We start from the raw sequence: 21,851 nt of genomic DNA on the forward strand, positions 1-21,851 counted from the left end.
ACACGTGTCCGAAGATCCAGACTAGTCTCTCTCTCTCTCAGAGACACAACCGCAGAGAAGAGAGAGAGAGAGAGTAAAAGAAAAGTTCCAATGCAGACGCAATGACATATGGGTATAACAATGATCATAATTTATTCTACCGTACTGTTACTTATTATTGATATACATTTTTATAAAATATAATTAATAATCTTTTTATATATTTTCAGAAACTTCGTCAGAGTCTCGGTTTTGGTGAGTGTTAATAGACTAGTTTTTCTTCTTCAGGCAAACTTTTTTTAACGGTATATATCAGTTAGTGTTTTGTAGTTGATTTTTGGCAACTTTCTCCTTTGTGTATTTGTCATTTATTCTTTTACTTCAGCTTCTCACAAAATCGGAATTATTCCTAATGTTGTTGTTTTGTTTGCTTTTGTTGGCTGTTTGTGTATTTTTATTATTGATATTGGAATTATTTTCATTAGTATTATTATACTAATGAAAATTATTAGTGTTATTATTATAATTATTTTATTTAGATATTGTATTAGTTTTTACGTGTTTCTGTATTGATTTTACTATATTGAATTGACTATAGATCTTGACGAAAATGATTTTTCCATTACTGTTCCATTCATTATCTTTTTTTCACTCCCCTTCACTCTTATCACTCGCTGGTGGCAAAAACAGTTTCTCGGAAGGAATTCAATTTCCACTCCAAAGAGAGAGTGGAAATTTTCGTCAGTTTTAATTTTCATCACATTATCTATCACACATCCTAACCCCGCCATGACACGTCAAAAAATCCTTCAGGGTTGGAAACTCCAGATCTCGTTTAATCATAAAAAAATCTCCTTCCCTTTATTTACAAGATGAGCAAAAATCGGTTTTTAATCCACCGTTTCTTGATGAAGAGCTCTAGGAAACTGACATTATTTCCGACTGAAAGTAGAACGGGGTTTTTAAATAAAGTGTGAGAAGCTTCTAGGGGTTCTGTGCCGGACTCCTTTTTTGATGTCGTCAACGACCACTTGTGACAGCTCGGTTATCTTGTGCTTAAATCACTTGGTATGCCAGACACACACTGAATAGGACTTGCAAATAAGAAAATGTTTAGTAGATATAAAGAGAATAACACGAAATAAATTGGAAAAGGACAAATTAGATGGAATAAGTTAGGAATAAGAAAATATAAGAGGAAAAAGGGGTTGCATGCTTACACTGTCATGAGTATTTATGTGCTGGGAATAAGACAATATAAGAGAAAGAAGGGATTGGTTGTGTTTTGTGGCAGAGTTGCTTTTGTTTTGGCGGGACATGTTTTGTGAAGGTACGATAAGGGATTGACTTTTATCTTCGTCTCTTCAAAGGGATTTGATGTTGTTTTCTTTCCGTTGCAAATTGGATTCTTTGCCTCTTGTGTAAATGGACAATAGTTCATTTCCTCTTTTCCCAACTTTATTCTCTATTTCCTTTTTTTCATACTTTTTCCACATTCCTCAACTTTCACAAATGGGTAAACTCTATTTTTATATTTTGTAGCTACAACTGATTTGTTTTTGAATTTGTAAACGACATTAGATATCTATTTTTTTTAGCTGCAATTGAGTCTTCTTTGAATTTATAACTGATTCCCATATAAATTTATAAACCAAAACAATGGGTTAAAAATTACTTAAAATCCACAATAATTTTGTAACAAAGGAAGTTAAAATACAGGTTTATTCATAGAGATAATTGTGGTTTTCAGTGACTGTATAGTCGTGAACAAGAGATATGTTGAAAATGTCCCAAATTTTAATTGTATCTTTAATCATACAAATATCAATAAGCACTCCATTTTTCCTATTTATTTTATTTTCGTATTTTTTCACTCTTCTCATTTTCAATTAAATAAATTTTAATTTACTGTTTATCTATTCTTTAGTTCATTTTAACCAACCAACTAACCGCCCGAGAGAAGTGAAGGACTCCAGAAATAAAAGAAAGAAGATGACAATGAACGTTCATGCGCTGAGGCAACGTTCATAAACAGAATGCGAGACGCTTTTTCGTTTCGGGAGACTCGGTTTCCGTCTCTCCCTCAGGCTGAGAACGTTTAGTGAACGTTCTGCCGTTCGCCTCCTTCTTTCGGAGCAAAGGTCGTTGCTCCTGGAATTCTGGAAGCTTTATTTCCTTCCTGGAAGTTCTTTTATGATAAGTTCGCTCAAGGAAGGCTTAATGGACTGTTGCTGTGAATTACAGTTGGATGTTTAGTTCTTACAGAGGCATTAGGGAGAAATACAGGTCGTTTACGCAGTAATTAGAGAACTGTCTTTCTTTTCAAGTCATTTAATCTTAATTACATGTGTATATTCAGTTCAGGTGAAATCATTTTAGACAAATATTTAGTTTGGTATTGTGTAGAAATTCATGATTGGAATATAGGTCATATATGGAGCGATTACAGAACTTTTTTCCTTTTCAACTTAGCCTTAATTACACGTGGATTTTTAGTTCTTGTGAAGAAATCTTAATTAAATGTTATTCTGTAGCGTGCAGAAATTCACGTCTGGATAGAACAGCAAAAGGTAAATATTGCATTTTTTTATTTTCATATCTATTGGTCCTTAAGAAACAGTATATGCTTATAGAAAACAAATAAACTGGAAAAAACAGAAGTTTCAAATGACTTTTGGTAAATCCTTTTGTTATAGAAAATAAATCCATATATCAGTTGTCCTTGCGTAGGGATAAATCTGTCTGGAATATCCTCCCCCCTCCCCCCCGAAGGTGCCTCAGCCAACAGGTCTCTCCAGGCAGGAAGTTTCGCTCTCGAGCTGTGCCTTCAAACTAAAACGTTTTTATTTATCCTTTAACGAAAAGGCCACTCGCTTATCCCTTGTCAGCTCTTGTGAAAGCTCACTTTCTAAAACTGCAAGCAAAGAAAGAGGTCATGGCAGGAAAAGAGTTGAGGGACTGAAGATTTTATTCTTTATTTTCCAGATATTGCGTCACTTTGCAAATTGTTATGAAGAACTTTACGTTCGTTGAACTTTAACATTTCTGACGTGTTCACATTTGACGTTTGTTTTTCATTTTGTTCTTTCTCCTTTGATTCGAGAAGAACAATCGCTCCCCTGAGAGGCAAACTTTAAACGAAACAATTTTCACTTCGCAGAAGAACAGTTAAAAGCAAGAATAGTCCATTTCGTGGCCTATTCTCTCTCTCTCTCTCTCTCTTTGAAATTCAGCAGCAAAGCATTTCCACCATATCCGGTTATTAAAGCTGAAAAATTATGCATCAAGACTGAGAGAGAGAGAGAGAGTGAGCTTTTGCAAGGTGATAATCTCTGTATATATGTTCCACGAATTCATTTCCAAAGGTCATTACATCATAGTCCCTTTAGGTTAAGAGTCTGAATTTAGGGTTTTATATCCAAGTCACAGGATCTGAAAGCTCTTTGCTTTGAATACTTGAATAATAATTTAGCTTTTATTTCTCTTACTGGAACTAGCGAAGATGTAGTGCATTACTACCCTGATACATTTCTAATTCTGTTTTGATATTTTACTTACATTTTTATTTATTTATTTGTTGAGTTATCTGATTTTCTAATATGTGATCTCCTCTTTCTGTATTTCCTATTATCTTCTGTCACTTTCTTAGAATGAATACCTTAATATTCTCTGGAAAATTCTTGAATTTCTTCTAGTCAGTGGCACCTTTGGTGGTCTTCTTCCATATAAATAGGGTTCTTCATCTTCTGAGTAATAATAATAATAATAATAATAATAATAATAATAATAATAATAATAATATAATAATAATAATAATAATAAGAGGGGAAGACAACCACCCAGAAATTCCTGAAGCCGAACCAAGTAAGAGACTCTGGGAAAACATATGGAGCAATCCGGTATCACACAACAAACATGCAACATGGCTCCAGGAAGTCAAGGAAGAAGAAACAGGGAGAATAAAACAAAGATTCACAGACATCACGACAGACACAGTCAGACACCAACTAAAGAAAATGCCAAACTGGAAAGCCCCAGGTCCCGATGAAGTCCATGGATACTGGCTCAAAAACTTCAAGGCCCTACACCCACGAATAATAATAATAATAATAATTAATAATAATAATAATCATAATAATAAATAATAATAATAATAATAAGAGGGGAAGACAACCACCCAGAAATTCCTGAAGAGGAGAACCAAGTAAGAGACTCTGGGAAAACATTATGGAGCAAATCCGGTATCACACCAACAAACATGCAACATGGCTCCAGGAAGTCAAGGAGAAGAAACAGGGAGAATAAAACAAAGATTCACAGACATCACGACAGACACAGTCAGACAGCAACTAAAGAAAATGCCAAACTGGAAAGCCCCAGGTCCCGATGAAGTCCATGGATACTGGCTCAAAAAACTTCAAGGCCCTACACCCACGAATAGCAGAACAACTCCAGCATTGTATCTCAAATCACCAAGCACCCAAATGGATGACCACAGGAAGAACATCCTTAGTACAAAAAGACAAGAGTAAGGGAGATATAGCCAGTAACTACAGGCCTATCACCTGCCTACCAATAATGTGGAAGTTACTAACAGGTATCATCAGTGAAAGGCTATACAACTACCTAGAGGAGACACACACCATCCCCCACCAACAGAAAGGCTGCAGAAGGAAGTGTAGGGGCACAAAAGACCAGCTCCTGATAGACAAAATGGTAATGAAGAACAGTAGGAGAAGGAAAACCAACCTAAGCATGGCATGGATAGACTATAAGAAAGCCTTCGACATGATACCACACACATGGCTAATAGAATGCCTGAAAATATATGGGGCAGAGGAAAATACCATCAGCTTCCTCAAAAATACAATGCGCAACTGGAATACAATACTTACAAGCTCTGGAATAAGACTAGCAGAGGTTAATATCAGGAGAGGGATCTTCCAGGGCGACTCACTGTCCCCACTACTCTTCGTAGTAGCCATGATTCCCATGACAAAAGTACTACAGAAGATGGATGCCGGGTACCAACTCAAGAAAAGAGGCAACAGAATCAACCATCTGATGTTCATGGACGACATCAAGCTGTATGGTAAGAGCATCAAGGAAATAGATACCCTAATCCAGACGTAAGGATTGTATCTGGGGACATCAGGATGGAGTTTGGAATAGAAAAAATGCGCCTTAGTCAACATACAAAAAGGCAAAGTAACGAGAACTGAAGGGATAAAGCTACCAGATGGGAGCAACATCAAACACATAGATGAGACAGGATACAAATACCTGGGAATAATGGAAGGAGGAGATATAAAACACCAAGAGATGAAGGACACGATCAGGAAAGAATATATGCAGAGACTCAAGGCGATACTCAAGTCAAAACTCAACGCCGGAAATATGACAAAAGCCATAAACACATGGGCAGTGCCAGTAATCAGATACAGCGCAGGAATAGTGGACTGGACGAAGGCAGAACTCCGCAGCATAGATCAGAAAACCAGGAAACATATGACAATACACAAAGCACTACACCCAAGAGCAAATACGGACAGACTATACATAACACGAAAGGAAGGAGGGAGAGGACTACTAAGTATAGAGGACTGCGTTAACATCGAAAACAGAGCACTTGGACAATATCTGAAAACCAGTGAAGACGAGTGGCTAAAGAGTGCATGGGAAGAAGGACTAATAAAAACAGACGAAGACCCAGAAATATACAGAGACAGGAGAAAGACAGAAAGAACAGAGGACTGGCACAACAAACCAATGCACGGACAATACATGAGACAGACTAAAGAACTAGCCAGCGATGACAATTGGCAATGGCTACAGAGGGGAGAGCTAAAGAAGGAAACTGAAGGAATGATAACAGCGGCACAAGATCAGGCCCTAAGAACCAGATATGTTCAAAGTACGATAGACGGAAATAACATCTCTCCCATATGTAGGAAGTGCAATACGAAAAATGAAACCATAAACCACATAGCAAGTGAATGCCCGGCACTTGCACAGAACCAGTACAAAAAGAGGCATGATTCAGTGGCAAAAGCCCTCCACTGGAGCCTGTGCAAGAAACATCAGCTACCTTGCAGTAATAAGTGGTACGAGCACCAACCTGAAGGAGTGATAGAAAACGATCAGGCAAAGATCCTCTGGGACTATGGTATCAGAACGGATAGGGTGATACGTGCAAACAGACCAGACGTGACGTTGATTGACAAAGTCAAGAAGAAAGTATCACTCATTGATGTCGCAATACCATGGGACACCAGAGTTGAAGAGAAAGAGAGGGAAAAATTGGATAAGTATCAAGACCTGAAAATAGAATAAGAAGGATATGGGATATGCCAGTGGAAATTGTACCCATAATCATAGGAGCACTAGGCACGATCCCAAGATCCCTGAAAAGGAACCTAGAAAAACTAGAGGCTGAAGTAGCTCCAGGACTCATGCAGAAGAGTGTGATCCTAGAAACGGCACACATAGTAAGAAGAGTGATGGACTCCTAAGGAGGCAGGATGCAACCCGGAACCCCACACTATAAATACCACCCAGTCGAATTGGAGGACTGTGATAGAGCAAAAAAAAAAATAATAATAATAATGATAATGATAATAATATTAATGTTGTTAGTACACAGAAAGGCTTTAAATACTTACTTATTGCAGTGAATCACTTAAAAAAATGGAGTATAAATTATATTAGAAGAAATGCACCTGTATTTTCATAATAATTTGCTGTAGTATTGTAATGCACGTGTATTAATTTCGCTTTAATTTCTCTGATGTTTAGTTCAAAGAAAGCCATAAGTCAGCTGCTTTTTGCAGTGAATCTGTTTAGAAAAGGGAGTTGATGTACATCGACTATTTTTTTTTATAATAAATCGTTGAAGTATTTTGTAATTGAATTGACAAAATTGGGAGGTACCGCTAAATGGCACTTTAGGATAATTGCATTTTTAATCCAGCTAAGGATTTTGGGATTTCCGCCATAATGTGGTTCTTTGTTTAACGTTTTACTACCTCTCTCTCTCTCTCTCTCTCTCTCTCTCTCTCTCTCTTTCTCTCTCTCTCTCTCTCTCTCTCTCCCCATCCTGCAAATGAGGGAATAATCTTTTTGCCATGCCATTAATAGGCTGTGAATCACCCAATGGAGGTGACAAGCAATTTCCTACCAGTTCAGAGAAATTAAACATATTTTGGAAACAAAGTCATTTCCATTCAACTCTGAAGATATGGATAAGGTATAGTGATTTTCTTGTTTGTGTGTGTGTGTGTGTGTGTGTGTGTGTGTGTGTGTGTGTGTGTGTGTGTGAGAGAGAGAGAGAGAGAGAGAGAGAGAGAGATTAATGGCAATTGTTGCCCTGAGGAATACAATAAAATGATATAACTGAATATTAGTCAAGATATGAATTACTTTACAGTGAAAGGATTCACATAAAGACATCAAGGATTAGGGAAATAATTAGAAGGACTCTGTTATTCCAGTGGAGGGTGATTTAATATGAATAAAATTTAATTTTGGTTTTTCGTTTACACTTTTTTCTGCCTTTTCATATTAATGGAATGAATTAAACGTATACAAGAAGGGAAGGGTTTAGTTTAGGCGGTGTCTACAACATAGGTTTATTCTTCGTATGTTCTGTGTATGTATTATATATATATATATTATAAATTTATATATATAGGAATATATATATATCTATATATATATTTATATATCATATATATATAATAGATATTATATATTAATATCATTAACTTACTTGGTTAATTCAAGTATATAACTTAAACTTTAATCATTAAACACTGCCTACAAAATATTTTTTTTCTTAATCGTTATTTGATGTATTCACATTGGGTTTGATGCAAGCTATAATTTCTTAAAGTCATGAATTTAAATGAACGATGTGAGGTCACATCTTGACTTTGTTAAATATTATTTTTTTATATATATTTGAGAGTGACGGGGATTTTGTTTATTCCGTAAACAAAAATTTTCCCTTGCAGTTGCGTCCAACTTTTTATTTTTTATTTAGCGGCGGCGATGGATTTCGCTTGAATGTTTATGGCGCGATTCTTCAAAGTATTGTTTTTGATTCGTGCCCATTCTCTTGTTTGTTTTTTGTTACTGTGTGCAGGTTTCCCGAAAGCTCCTCTTGCGTCTTTGGTGTTTAAGCAAACGTGAATATAGTTTTTTTCTTGTACTGTAAATATGATAGCAATGATTATTCGTAATACAAAATAGCTCAGTCATTTTTACAAGTCATTATTTGTCCCTAGTAATTCAAACCATTCCAGCCTTTCTTTGCAATTTAGTCCCACGAGACTAAACTTCCAACATTGAAGTTTATAAAAAAAAATCATATTTTTTCCAGCAACAAGAATATAGAGAAGAGAAAGAACATGATTATTTAATTCCAAGGGAGCAGATATGAATTTCATTTCCCAGGACATTTTCCTCAATTAAGATGATAAAATATGAAATAAAAATGAAGGCTTTTCGGTTTAATATGAAAAGTGAGGCTGTTGATGGAATCATCATATTCCCTGGATGAAAAGGCTTCCTGATGCGATGGTTTTATTTTTCTTTTTATCCTCAGATGCTTCTCGTATTTCTCTTTCCTCTTTATGTATTTATCTTATTTATTAATTTTTTTTCTTTGCCTGGTGACAAAAATGGTTATATGTTGTGCTTATGTCAACGTCTTTTTGAAATGTATAAGATGAGATGCTTTTTATGGTCATTGACATGTTTTCAACACGTTTGTCATATGTATACAACATCAAGCCACTTATGGTTGTTAACATGCTTGCAACATGTTTGTAATATGTATACTAAATTATGGCACTTATTGTTGTTGACACGTTTTCAACATGGTATGAGATATGTATATGAGAAGTTGCTACTTACAGTGGCTGACATATTTTCAACCTTTTTGCGATATGTATATAAGTTGCCACTCTTGGTTGTTCAACATGTTTGTGATATACATACAATAATATTCGATTTTCAGCCATTGCCACGTTTGCAACATGTTGTGATATTTTTACAATACAACTTATTATTGTTGACATTTTTTCATCATGTTTGTGACAATTATACAACTGAGTTGCCGACATAAGATTTTGTCCGGTTTCCCTGTATTGTGGACCCGCCCTTAGATTACAGGTCAGAGCCAGGTCAAGTTGAATCCATTGGCAATATTTTACATCCTGAATAATACAAATGCAGTTCATTTATCAATTAATTTGCTTGATCAAATACTCGATTCTTCTTCCTTTTGAGTCCTCTAAGGAATCAATAGTTTTTATTTGACTTTATTTTCACTTCTGACTCTGAAGGTGATTTCTGGCGCATAAGCATTGGATGGATAGCTCAGTTTAACTCTTGATACAAGCACCGAGAGATTCGTGACCCTATTTAGGGAAGGGAATGAGCCAAGATCCCAGAGAGAGAGAGAGAGAGAGAGAGAGAGCCCTCTAACGACAGCAATAAGAAGAAGAGAGCCAATAAGCGAAGGTCTCTCCTTCAGGAGATGAGCCAACCTCTCTCAGGCAACAATTTATCTCAGAGCGACGCCAAGTACGACTCAGGCGTCGTTGACATAAGTTGTGCTGTTTCTCGTCTGCCTCAACTCCTGACACTCGTCTTAGTATTGCCTCTCGATTGTCTTGTCCAGATGACGGTGGAATTTTAATATTATTGTTATTAATTTTTCGAACTAAAAAGTTAAGAGGAGTTTTTTGTGTTCGTTTAATTCTTGATATCCGTTTATTTGGCTTTTATTCCGTTCTAGTATTTCATTATTACTCATTATCTTTTGATATCGAATAAGGATTATTAAGAAAGCAAGTAATTGGTAATACTTTCCTTCTAATACACACATGAGAGAGAGAGAGAAGAGAGAGAGAGAGAGAGAGAGAGAGAGAGAGAGAGAGAGGGCATATATTTAATGATTGATGCCTGATGGAAACGAACACCAATTTCGAGTTTTCTTTAACTGAAATATTTGCAAAATAGATATTACGTTTGAAAAGGGAATTTATCACAGTCCACTTAATCCCCGCCTTGCACCGAGGAGATGATTGTCAGGTTTTGTGTTTCCTGAAAATTTTAGTCACGAAGCAAAACCTCCGAGAAAGATTGGGGGAAGAAAGTAATCAAAGAATAAAAAAAATAACGAAGAAGAATAGTAATTGAGATATTATCAACGGAACGTTGACTGCTAAGAACGGTTTAAAAGAAGTCAGTAAAAAATAATTGGATCATCAGGAATCTGAATAAACGAGAAGGGAAAGAAAACAAACCGATATTTTAGCTGCCATAAACCCTGACTGATTGAGGTCAAATAGACGATTTCTGAATTTGGATGAAGAATTTTAACACTTTTAACGAATTGTTTGGGAATCGTGGGATAAACAAGGAGAGGAATTAGTCAGGTAATAAAGAGATGCTGATAAAAATGGAGATAGGAAAATAGGGAGTTGTTGGAGGGGTTGGACAGCAAAGGGAAGAGACCCAAAAAATAAAGGAGATTTTGTACGAGGATCTAAAGATGGAACTGGGAGAAAACCCCACATTTATACTAAGAATTTATAGTTAAAGAGGTTGGACAGCAAGATTGAAGAAAGGAAGCAGCAATTGGGGGTAGAGGAAAAGGCTAAAACTGGGCGCAGTCTAGGGCCGGAGGGACGCTGCAGAAACCCTTTAGTAATGCCTACAGTGCACCACGTGAGGTGCACTGATGGCAATACCCCACTTCGGGATAGCATTTTCTATTCCCGAAGGGATATATAATGAAAACATAAATCATTCCTTTCCTTAACTTAAAAAATTTAGAATTTGAATAACGTCATCGTAGTACAAAACCACTTCAGAATACTTGTTCTTTCAAAGACCCATATGAAAGTGATTCTTCATAAATACACAAATATGATTTATTACCAACCTTATAATATTCACCTACAATCTGCATAAAACCGAAGCGTTCATTTGGTGGTCCATGTCAAAAACTAATGATTATCTGCTAATCGTATTAATTGAGTGGAATTAACAACGCTAAAAGGGTCCCAATTCCCATGAATATTCATAGTTTCACCCAGAATAAATATTCGGAGTTCGAAAAATGTAATTGGACACCAAATCAACACCAGGGGAGTTTATTCGACACGAAATGCTAAAAGAAAATGTGTTCATCACAAAGCCTTTTTGTTTGTTTGTTTATAAGTGACGAGGAACCAAGAGAATGTCAGCGGAACTGAGGAGACGTTTTTCTCCAGAGTATTGAGGGGAATGCAGAAGGTCCCATAGAGATGCTGTGGAAGGAACAGTGACTAACTCTTCTTTATTGTTATTAGACATTTAATGATGTGATTGAGTCTTCATGTTGAAGGATTAGTTGTTACGGTATTCATTTAGGGGTCAGGAATTGTAAAGGCTTTAATTCTATATGATTAAATTCTCTTTGCATTCCTGTGCATTTTCATATTTTAGTAATTTAGACAAACACACACTCACACACACACACACACACACACACACACACACACACACACATATATATATGATATATATATATATATAATATATATATATATATATTTTTATATATAGATATATATATTATATATATTAATATTATATATTATTATATATATATATATATATATATATATATAATGTATATTATCTATATATTATTATATATATATTATAAGATTATATATTTATTTATATAATATCATATTTATATTTTATATAGATATATATATTATATATATATAGATATCTATATATATTATTTATTTATATATTAGATAGATATATATATATATATATATATATTATATATATATATATAGATTATATATATATATTTATAGAATATATATAGATATAATTAAATATATATATTTAATTATATAGTAGATATATATATTTATATATATATATAATATATATTATAGATTATATAGATATATCTATATAGATATATATATATATATATATATATATAGATATATATATATATATATATATATATATGATATATATATAACTATATATATATATATATATATATATATATATATATATATAATGATATATATATATATATATCTATATATATATATATATAATATATATATATATATATATCTATATATATATATATATTGATGTATATATGTATGCATGTCAGACATCCAATTCCCCGGTTCAATTGACTTGAACGATACTCAAGTCCAACTGAATTAAAGATACAAAGAGAGAGAGAGAGAGAGAGAGAGAGAGAGAGAGAGAGAGAGAGAAGCGTCGTGGAAAACATCTGTTCCTTCCTAAACCTCTTAATTTTTTTCTGAACCTTTTTCTCCTCAGTGATCCTGGCACGGAATGTCAATCTCCAGCCTAAAGGCTGCTCTAAGAAGGCATCATTCATAGCCGGATTTTCTTACATTGTAACGAGCTGTCATTATATTATTATTATTATTATTACTATTATTATTATTGCTATAAGGAAGAAGCAGACCCTCCCTGAAACACGTCCTGTCAAACAAGAAGGCCGTGAGAGGTGATCCGCTAAAGCCTTTGACAAAAGTTACCTGTGAGTCTCCTCCTCTTGTGCAGAAAATGTCATCCACCTTTGTTTGATTCCCACACAAAGGAATCATCAGATCTCGGCAAAAGAGCAACTCATCTTCAGCATCAGTTGGAAGGTGAATTTAACGAGAGACTGAAAAACAGGTGATTCATTTTTCCTTCTTCCGTCGGTAATTAAGAGAAGAATAAAGAATAATAAGAATAAGAAGAATAAAGAATAATAATAATATTATACGTATGTGCGTTTATGTAACGATGAATATGTGTATCCATTCAAGCAAATATCCCTGTGAATTCTTGCAAGAAAAGTGAACTGCTAAATATAAGATTCTTACCCTGAGAAAAACAGGAATGAGAGGCACAGGAGGAAAACATCGTTAGGAATAAAGTCCAGAGGGAGCCATGTGCCTTCGAAAGCTCTGTGTGGTTTTGCTTCCGTTGTCCTTTGCTTGTGCTTGTGCTCCTCTCTTTGTCTGACTGTTGTTTGCTAGTCTGTTTGTTACTTGAGATTACGTAATATGTTATGTATCCAGTAGCAAGTAATTAAATGTTGGGAGAGATAGGAACGAAACGTCTGGGGAAAAGGGATCGTTTTGTGTTCAGCCTTGTTTCCAAAACGCCAGGCTTCAGTTACTGAAATCCTATGCGCCATTCCCTCCCTGGGTGCTTTCTCCTCCTTTCCCTATAGTAAAAGTGGTCTCAAATTGTTGTTGAATTTCCCATGGAACTTTCACTGTGAAAGCGGTCCCTTTCTCGTGACCTTTGTTCCCCTCAAAAAAAAAAAAAAAAAAAAAAAAAAAACAGAGAAATACGGTTATGATGCTTCCCTCAGTCTCTCCTTTCAGTGAAAGCATTATAATAATTTTCATTATTACTGGAATCTTTAGCAAGCCGTTTACTGCACTGTAATTATTGCCGCTGTTGGCCGAGGCATTGATATTGTTAATGAATGTAGTTTTATAAAGTCTCTCGGGAAGGACAGTGTCACATTTACAATATAGTGATAAGGAAATCAATGTTGGATTTCGCCACTTGGATTGCTATTGGGTAACTGAATGATGGAATTCACTCCACACTGATAGTTATTGGCGTTGATGGAGTTCGGGTTTTTATTAACGAGAGCAGGTAGGATGTTTGAACCAGAGTCTTCTTCTGCTTCTCGAATGTGAAAAGTCTGTATAATATCACTGATTCTATGGACGCAAATGATTATGCAGTATGAGGAGCAATGTCAAAGAACGAGATAATTTGGAAAGTCCTGAAAGTCATGATTTGGATCAGTTTCAGTAAGAACCTCCCAATATTTTAGGAGCAGCTCTTACAGAGACATCCGTCTTCAGCTAATATGAATTCATAGTTCCTTTTTCGTTTCCTGCAGGCAAGGAAACAGTCTGAGAACAGAGCAGAAAGGTATGAAGTGTGAAACCGTTCAGAATGGGGGGCCTTCTTTTCATTTTCTAAACTCTCGCAGTTCAACCACCTTTCATCAAGGCTGCAATAACAACAAAATGCTAGATTTTAGGTCCTAGGCTGATCGAAGGAGCAACTGTTTCCCCAAAAAAATCGATAAACAACGTTTATCGATTTTTATTGAGAACCAATGAATATTCATTCACAATGCGACAAGATGAGGATGTTAGAATTCAAGCATCAAATAATGACGGTTAACATAAGTAGTCTTCGTTCACGAGTCCTATTTTGATTTTCCTAAAGCTTCCTGAAATAACTGAAAGTCCTCCCTTTCATCAAAGGCTGCCGAATTTCGAGAGAAAGTGGAAGAGAAAGGGAAGAGAAAGCACCTAAATCATCCAAAGATATTTTGAATAATAGCTGGCGAGAAGGGAGATTTTAAAAAACCCGGGGGGAGAGAGAGAGAGAGAGAGAGAGAGAGAGAGAGAGAGAGAGAGAGAGAGAGGCAAACATTTAAGTCTGAGCAAACACGAGTTATTAATGCCCGTGGAAGTTAAATGGACGATGTAAACATCTCCCTTTTAATATCTGATGGATTTCCTTCGTGTTCCAAAACCCTGGCAACCGGAAACTTTCTGATATTCGGAAACGATGTTAATGATATGCAAATTGCTATGTTTAACGATGAATGAAAATAAATACGTGGGTAATTCTACGAAAATATGAATGACCCAGTAATTAAGTGATCTTTCCCCCACAGAAAAAATTAATATGAAAAACAGAACCTTATGAAATAAACTCCGTTGATGCAGTCTTGATTTTCAATGGATCATGTTTACCAGAGGGCCACCTTCCTAAATATTATTATTATTATTATTTTGGAGGAAGACCATCCTTTAGGCAAATGCTGTTAAAATGAATGGCAGAATTAAGCGAGTTGATTTTATATATTGTTTTTTCTATTTTCCTTACAATTCGCTTTTCAGGCTCAGCGATGTTTCTGAGTAACTGGCCAATATTCTTATTGGGAAGTTTAAAAAAATTATAAATGCTGAAGGTAATCTTTTATTTCATTAGAACAGGATCTCGGGTCCAGGTCAAGCAGGGGTCGTCGTCAGTGCCGGTACTATTCCGTAGGCATAGTTCAATAATACCAGCTCTAAACCAAAGACGACCCCGGCCCGGAATTGAACAGCTAGATAAAAACAGAACAGGACTTTTCGTGATAGTTATGGCCTAACCTTTGACTCGAATCCATCTGGGTGGAAGAGGAAGTCAAGTCCATCACAGAGCCTCCACAAAGTGAAATGAGTTAAACTTCACAAACTAATTATCAGCCTCGATGGATATTATTATTATTATTATTATTTCGTTTCTGTGTTTATTTTCTACTTGTATTTTATCATCTGTGTTTGTGAATGGGTGTGTAAATGCAAATCATATTACTTTCTTCTTAAGAAATATGTCAATTTTTAGAGATAAAAGTTTCTCTCTCCTTTTATAATTCCAGAATTCCAAAATTCCACTCATGGATTCCCCTCCTGCGTTTATCGACTTCGAGACCTCACCTACTCAGGCGTGAAATTCCAGGAAAAAAAAAGATAGTAAATAAAACTTGTCAATGCTCCGCTTTCTATGCACGACCTTCTTGGGAAGAAACAGACCTCCTTTGCATGTTGCAGAGATGCAGCTCAACACTTCCTTATAGGTGATGTTTTTGAAAATAATTGTCTGCCTTCCTTTTTAGTTTTCTGCAAAAGAAAACTATTCAGAGGCTTTGTCTGTCTGTCCGCACTTTTTCTGTCCGCTCTCAGGTCTTCAAAACCACTGAGGCTAGAGGGCTGCAAATTAGCATGTTCATCATCCACCCTCAAGTCATCAGATATACCAAGTTGCAACCCTCCAGCCTCAGTAGTTTTTATTCTATTTACAGTTAAAGTCAGCCATGATAGTGCGTCTGCAACAACACAGGCTGAAAGTTTCATGGGCCATGGCTGAGAGTTTCATACAGCATTATTCGCATTACAGAAAACGTTGATTTTAGTTTTTTTTTATTCTTATATTTTCATCCGTTTTATATTTTTGTATACGACCGACATACATAGTCCAATATCATTTCTCTCTCTCTCTCTCTCTCTCTCTCTCTCTCTCTCTCTCTCTCTCTCTCTCTCTCTCTCTCCAGCTGAACCGCCCGTGGTGAAGATTCCCTCAAATTGAAAGCTGATTAAGAGTTGATTAGGCAATTATATATATTGGAAAGCTAATTAATTCCTATTAGTATATATCTGACAAAAGCGAAATAATATAATATAAAAAAAAACTTTCCTGGGATTTTATATAAAAAAAAAGCCACAACTCCCTCTTTTAGTCGAACAGAGAAAAGAAAAATACAGGGAAAGTCTTAGCGATTTTCCAAAACGAAAGGAAAAGGTTTTCACGGTGTTTGGGGAGAGAAAAATCGAGGCCATTTTTGCCACCTCACGGAGGAGGGTCACGGGATCTTTGGGGAGTGAAAAAAAAAAAAAAAAAAGTCTTGTTCTGGCGAATTTCTCGACTTTTAATATGTTCGTCTTATGGAAAGCTGCTCAAGTTAACTGAAATTATAATGATATTATGAAATACTCTCTTGTGTGGAAGAGTCCAGAAAGATTTCATTAATAAGTGATCTCTTCCTTCCGTTTTTCCCTTCACTTTCTGTTGCTTCTTTCGAAGGAACGCCTCAATAATAATAATAATAATAATAATAATAATAATAATAATAATAATAATAATAATAATAATAATAATAATAATAATAATAATAATATATGAAGGTAGGGTCTCCTACCTTCAAACATGTTTTGTTAAAGAGGATGGCAGCATCAGTTGAATTGATTTTATATATGGTCTTTTCAATTCTTCTTATTACTTTCTTCTCATCAGGGCTGATATTTGCTAATAGCTGGCCGATGTTTATATTCTGGTTAAGGAAATCTCTTCTAAAAATATTAATTCATTTAGGAATAATAATAATATACTTTGGAAGCTTGGATTTCAAGTGAGTGACCCCTGTGGTGGGCTAGTTCCGTATGAATAGGGTTCTTTATCTTCTGAATGATATAATAATAATAATAATAATAATAATAATAATAATAATAATAATAATAATAATAATACATTTCCCTACACTGCTTTTATTTGCTTTTTAACATTAATCCAAAATAGCGTTTATTTTGGAACAAATTTCTCCATAGTGTTCAGTTATTTTAAACTAAAACAGTTTTGAACTATCATCTATAATTAAGGATATATTAACGATGTTCAACACATGACAATAGCTTCCCCTAATATAATATTTCTTTTATAAAACCGTACACACATTTCTCTCTTCTAGGAATTAATTAAATTCACCTTTTCCTGTAAATATCTTGGAGCGCTCGACTGCTTCTGGGATTAATTATAATGATAAATGTGCTCCCATTATGACAGCTGGTGCCAGTGGAGTGTGAACATGAAATGATTATAACGTAATTTTAAGAGTAATTATTTATTTATATATTTGAGTCTTTATATGATAAGTTGCAAGGGGTTGTATGTATGTATGTATGTAGTATGTATGTATGTATTATATATATATATATATATATATATAATATATATATATATATATATATATATATATATATATATACAAACGTGTGTGTGTGTGTGTGTGTAACATAAAAAGGGGGATTTGCTATGAGATATTTCAAATAATATAATATGATATGATATGTATGAGACATCGTTGTATGTCACATGCTTTGACATTCCTCAGAAATTGGGAATCATCGTTTTTAGCTTCCCATGGAGACAGAGAACATCTCAGCTTAGAAAATGGTGACAGGTCTTTTTGTATGGTGTGACATTAAAATCCTTACCTAGGCAGGTCAACGCTCGTCTGTCGTTATGGGTGTTTGTCAAAGGTGCCTTTGAAACTGGATGTAAGTGGTTTCTGGGCGTGAACGATGGGTGTGAGTTTGTGTGTACGTGTGAGTCTCTTTCCTACATATTAAGGAAATGTAGACTTATTGTGAAGTGACTGTTACGGGGAGAGAAGGCAGAGCCAGGATGGCTCTGCCAAAGTACTTTTGTTTAGTGGAAGTGAAACTTGCTGAAATGGGTGAGTGTGTTTATATCTATTTTAGCCAAAGTGTGGCTGGATTGTATTTGAATATTTATTTCAGAGATAACAGGCGATTCTAGTAGAGGGAACTATTCTGGAGGAGGGGAACTATTTCCTGGAGAAGAGTAGGATTATTCATTGGAGAAATGGTGTTGACTAATTACTGTGTAGACTATTAATTACTGAGGGTTATCTGAGATATTTGGACTTTGAGTTAACATTCCATTTAATCATTCTGTTAAGAATCTGAGTTATTCAGTTAATACTTTGCTTTTAAATGAATGCATATTTTTGTAATTCACGACTCTGATTTGATGACCTAATGAAATGGAGGGGAGGTATAACGAGAGAGAGAGAGAGAGAAGAGGAAGAGAGATGAGAGGGGGGGAGAGAGAGGGGGGGGGACGCGATGAGAGAAAGAGAGAGACGAGAGAGAGGGGGGGGGAGAGAGAGGAGAGAGAGAGAGAGAGAGAGAGAGAGATAGTATTGGCTTTTTGCTACCAAAATGAATAACGAGATAATTGTCGTCTCCGTTATTATATATAATAAAACTAAAGACCTGGTTTTAGCATCTGTTCTGTTGTCACCCTCTGGGGAATGAAGCATTCTGGGCCGCTTTTGAGAGAGGCGCCGCCGTTGTCAAGGGAATTGTACTTTTTATTTCCTATTTTCCCTCTTTTCGTTCAGCTTTTTCACCCAAAAGGAATAAATGAAGTGGTAGAATAGGAGATAAGCGTCTACAAACTTTATTATTATTATATATAGAGAGCTTGAACACCGTTGTCAATGGATGTGTCTTTTTTTCTCTTCCGTCGAGTTCTTTCTAAGAAGTAGAGAGAGAGAGAGAGAGAGAGAGAGAGAGAGAGAGAGAGAGAGAGAGAGAAGAGAGAGAGCAGATAAGCGTCTAAAATAATTGTTAATATTGTTCAAACTGTTTATAAAAATTTATTATTTGTAAGTGTGTTCATAAAGGAAATACAATTTAAAAATATTGAGTTAAGTGGCTGTACTATAGGTCATTAAATAGCCGGTGAATTTTCTTTAATTAATTTAGTCTGATTAAAAAAAAAAGCAAAGTTACTACAACCAGATGACAGCAACACAAAACTCAGCAGGGACAGAACTTAACACTAATTCGCTGTTTACAAAATGACGATGTTTTAATCTTGACACCGAATCGATTGGCCTCACTGTAAATACATGAATACATAAATGCATACATAAAAGAATGACAGGAAGAACCTAAAGCAATCTTGGATGTTAGAGAAAGTGATATATCTCCCCAATTACGAGCAAGGGTGTATTTACCGAACAGAAAACTTCCCAATGAATATAGTGCCAAGTAAAATAATAATAATAATAATAATAATAATAATAATAATATGTGGCGCCGTGGCAGAGTGGGTTAGGCCGTCAATTGACTGGTTGAACACACCCACGAATATATTTTTTTCATATATATATATACATACATATATATATATATATATATATATATATATATATATATATATATATATATATATATATTCATTGAGCTACAAATTTCCTTTAATATCTAAATTCACTCTACCTCGGAATTGATATATTTTCATATATGTACCGAAGGGGAATTTTTTAGTTGATATATATATATATATATATATATATATATATATATATATATATATAATATATATATATATATATATATATATATATAATCGTATAGATATCATGAAAGAAACAATCATCATATAAAATAAAGATAAAAATTTAAAACTATGAATAAAAGTTCAAAATCCACCATTTGGCACAACCTTGAATTCTCAAGACGGTGGAGAAGCTATGCAAATTAGGTGAGTTGCCAAAAGGTATGCACCCCTGAGGTGGACCACACCAGGTTTTATGTAAGACCTCGTGAGAGTGTGGCCCTTGAAAATAAAAATAAAATAAACATTAAAATACATAGTTGGAGAATATTTTACGCTCACGGTTAAACAGAACGGAAATGGCTTAAAAAAAACGAATGGGGAATTATACGAAACAGCGAGGTTTTTATCCCTCGGCAGTTTAAGTGTGGATGCGGCAGTCTCTCTCTCTCTCTCTCTCTCTCTCTCTCTCTCTCTCTCTCTCTCTCTCTCTCTCTCTCTCTCTCTCTCTCTCTCTCTCTCTCTCTTTCTCTCATTACATACATATACAAGCACCATGATATTTCAGCGCATCGTCTATTATTTATATCACCAAATAATCCAATATCCTTTCCACGTAATTTATCAGTTTTCCCTTCATCTCTTTCTCTCTTGATTATCGCTTCCCCATTTTTGTATCGAGTTCTCTTTCCTTCACCTCCTTTTCCTCTTCTTCTTCTTCCTCTTCCTCCGTTATCAATGCATCCATATTCCTTTTATTTATCTTTATTTCGTTATCCCCCTCCAATAATATATCCATGTCATCCCTGGCGTGACCGCTCTACCTTATATCAATATTTAGATTTAAATTCTGTATTTAAGTCTTCTGTCCGCAATCATTTGACCATTATGTTGACTATGTACAATATTACTTTTATAATATCTATGTCTTTATTTCGTCTCTTGGTTCGATCAGGGGTCCACGTCAGGCGTCTTAACCTTTCAGCATCAAGCTAAATTTACAGGCTTCCATAAGAGAAGAGTCCGCTCTGGCATAAAGCCAACCAACTGTACAGCGAATTTTGTAACACGATTTCTAAGTATATTCACAAGAAATGTAAAGATATAGATAAATTAAATCAAGGTGAAACGAAACATCCACCTTCACATGTGAATTAACAGACAGCTCCAAAAAACATTTCTGAAAGCGTATTATTCCCTCACCGGCCACTACACTCCCCCCCCCCCCCCCCCCCCCCCCATCCCTTTCATTTGAGACACGGTCATCGGAAAATACGTTGTTTCTCTTGCAAAGTCAATTCATCTGGACTGTCGATAATAAAGTTCGACTGGGCGATGACCCATCTCCGTCTCCAATATGTCGAAAAAGTGGAACTTCGCTTGAAAAGGATTTTATAGAATCTATGAAAATGGTTGACTTCGTTTGGTATGAAAAGGAAATACACTAAGACGAAGGAGAATTGCAGAAACAAAAGTCAAGTTTGATGGAATCAATGTTATTTTCAGTCACATATCTAAAATCGAAAAGTACAATAAATTAAATTTTAGACTTAGTAAAATTATATAATTCTATGAAAAAGAGTTTTTATTATGATAAAGCTATTTATTTCAGGAAATAGACTAAGAGGTAGTTGAATGGGATATCCAAAGTCAAGTTTGATGTAATAAATGCTATTTTGTATCACATATTTACGATCTAAAATTACATTGAATTAAAATAAGAGTTGCAGAATAATAATAAAAAACTACCCATGACCAACAGACCACAAATATTCCAAGCCCATCTGCCGAATTGAGTATAATAGCGTCGATGGATGTCAATACCTGTCATGGCTGCCGACTTTTTTTTTTTTTGTGCGGTTGGGGTTGCGGATGGAGGGAGGGGGGCGGCGTTAAACAATTACGGTTTGGTATGCATGGAGATGATTTTGCACGAGTATTTAACAACGTTTGATTATATCTATGGCTGTGATAGTTTGCTTTTTCGTGATTTCATCTCCGGCTTTAAAATCATTTCACTTTATAGATACATTCAAACCAAAACAAAAACCCACATACGTCCATACATACATACATACATG

General features: G+C 35.1%; 1 protein-coding gene across 1 annotated transcript in view; it reads right to left on the reverse strand.

The window, feature by feature from the left end:
* LOC135208111 (WASH complex subunit 3-like) overlaps window positions 1-21,851 on the reverse strand; it is a 66,938-nt gene that overhangs the window by 38,746 nt on the left and 6,341 nt on the right. The gene's annotated exons all lie outside the window — the stretch shown is intronic.

The sequence above is a fragment of the Macrobrachium nipponense genome, chromosome 34 (genome assembly GCF_015104395.2).
Source record: "Macrobrachium nipponense isolate FS-2020 chromosome 34, ASM1510439v2, whole genome shotgun sequence".
In the NCBI taxonomy this organism is placed as follows: domain Eukaryota; kingdom Metazoa; phylum Arthropoda; class Malacostraca; order Decapoda; family Palaemonidae; genus Macrobrachium; species Macrobrachium nipponense.